Here is a 2,318-nt window from a genome sequence, read left to right on the forward strand (position 1 = left end):
TTTCTGAGAAACTTTTTTGTGTTCTGTGAAATCATCTCACAGAGTTTCAACTTTCCCTTCAAGAAGGCTTTCACTAGACTGTTCTTTTGGAATTTACAAAGTGATATTTGGAAGCCAATGGACAGCCTTGGTGAAAAAGAAAATATCCTCAGATGAAAACTGGGAAGAAGTTTTCTGAGAAACTGCTTAGTGTTCTGTTAATTCATCTCACACAGTTACAGCTTTCCCCTCCAAACCGTTCGTAAAGCCTGTTCTTGTGGACTTTGCAAAGTGGTATTTGGAAGCCCATAGAGGGCTCTGGTGGAAAAGAGTATATCCTCAGAGAAAAACCGGAAAGAATCTTTCTGAGAAACTGCTTTGTGTTGTGTGACTTCCACTCACAGTGTTACAGCTGAATATCGTGGATCTCTTTGCTAGCCTTATTTCTGAGGATTCTGAGAACTGATATTTCAGATCCCTTGGAAGGCTATAGCGCCAAAGGATATATCCTCCGATAGAAAAGAGAAAGAAGCTTTCTGACAAGCTACTTTGTGTTCTATGAAATCACCTCACAGAGTTAGAGATTTCCCCTCAAGAAGCCTTTCGCTAAGACTGTTCCTGTGGAATTGTCAAAGTGATATTTGGAAGCCCATTGAAGGCTATGGTGAAAAAGAAAATAACCTCAGATAAAAACTGGAAAGAAGCTTTCTGAGAAACTGCTTTGTGATGTGTGACTTCCACTCACAGAGTTACAGCTGCATTTCGTGCAGGTGTTTACTACCCTTATTTCTGTGGAATCTGAGAACATATATTTCGGATCCCTTGAAAGACAATAGGGAAAAAGTAAATATCCTCCTTTGGAAAAGAGAAAGAATCTTTCTGAGAAGTTTTTTTGTATTCTGTGAAATCATCTTACATAGTTAGAGATTTCCCCTCAAGAAGCCTTTTGCTTAGACTGTTCTTGTGGAATTTGCGAAGTGATATTTGGCAGCCCATGGAGGGCTCTGGTGAAAAAGAAAATATTCTCAGAGAAAAACTAGAGAGAAGCATTATTAGAAACTGCTTAGTGTTCTGTTAATTCATCTCACAAATTTACAGATTTTCGTTCAAAGAAGCCGTTCGCTAATAGTGTTCTTGTGGAATTTGCAAAGTGACATTTGGAAACAATTAGAGGGCTATGGTGAAAAAGAAAATATCCTCAGAGAAAAACTGGAAAGAAAATTTCTGAGAACCTGCTTTGTGATGTGTGACTTCCACCGACGGAGTTACACCTGTATTTCTTGGAGCTGTTTGTTCGCCTTCTTTCTGTGGAAACTGAGAACTGATATTTCGGATCCCTTGGAAGACTATAGAGCCAAAGGAAGTATTCTCCGATAGAGAAGAGAAAGAAGCTTTCTGAGAAACTTCTTTGTGTTCTGTGAAATCATCTCACAGAGGTACAGCTTTCCCCTCAAGAAGCCTTTCGCTAAGACTGTTCTTGTAGAATTGCAAAAAAGCTATTTGGAAGCCCATGGAGGGCTAAGGTGAAAAAGGAATTATCCTCAGAGAAAAACTAGAAAGATGCTTTCTGAGAAACTGCTTAGTGTTCTGTTAATTCATCTCACAGAGTCACAGCTTTCCCCTCAAGAAGTCGTTCGCTAAGGCTGTTCTTCTGGAATATTCAAAGTGATATTTGGAAGCCCATAGAGGGCTATGGTGAAAAAGAACATATCCTCAGTGAAAAACTGGAAAGAAGATTTCTGAGAAACTGCTTTGTGATGTGTGACGTCCACTCAGAGAGACACAGCTGTATTTCGTGGAGGTGTTTGCTATCCTTATTTCTGTGCAATCTGAGAAGTGATATTTCGGATTCCATGGAAGACTATAAGGCCAAAGGAAATATCCACCGATAGAAAAGAGAAAGAAGCTTTCTGAGAAACTTCTTTGTGTTCTGTGAAATCATCTCACAGAGTTACAGCTTTCCCACTAAGAAGCTTTTCGCCAAGACTGTTCTTATGCACTTGGCAAAGTGATATTTGGAAGCCCATAGAGGGCTATGGTGAAAAAGAAAATGTCCTCCGAGAAAACCTGGAAAGAAACTTTCTCAGAAACTGCTTAGTGTTCTGTTAATTCATCTCACAGGGTTACAGCTTTCCCCTCAAGAAGCTGCTCGCTAAGCCTGTTCTTGTGGAATTCGCAAAGTGGTATTTGGAAGCCCGTAGAGGGCTATGGTGACAAAGAAAATATCCTCAGGAAAAAACTGGAAAGAAGCTTTCAGAGAAACTGCTTTGTGATGTGTGACTTCCACTCACAGAGTTACAGCTGTATTTCATGGATCTGTTTGCTAACCTTATATCTGT

At 39.9% G+C, this 2,318-nt stretch overlaps 1 pseudogene; it reads left to right on the top strand.

The window, feature by feature from the left end:
• The window catches only part of LOC105531798, a 10,114-nt pseudogene extending 8,426 nt beyond the window's left edge, over nucleotides 1–1,688 (top strand).
• Nucleotides 1,689–2,318: the final 630 nt, after the last annotated feature.

This window comes from Mandrillus leucophaeus, unplaced genomic scaffold (assembly GCF_000951045.1).
Source record: "Mandrillus leucophaeus isolate KB7577 unplaced genomic scaffold, Mleu.le_1.0 Scaffold909, whole genome shotgun sequence".
In the NCBI taxonomy this organism is placed as follows: Eukaryota; Metazoa; Chordata; class Mammalia; order Primates; family Cercopithecidae; genus Mandrillus; species Mandrillus leucophaeus.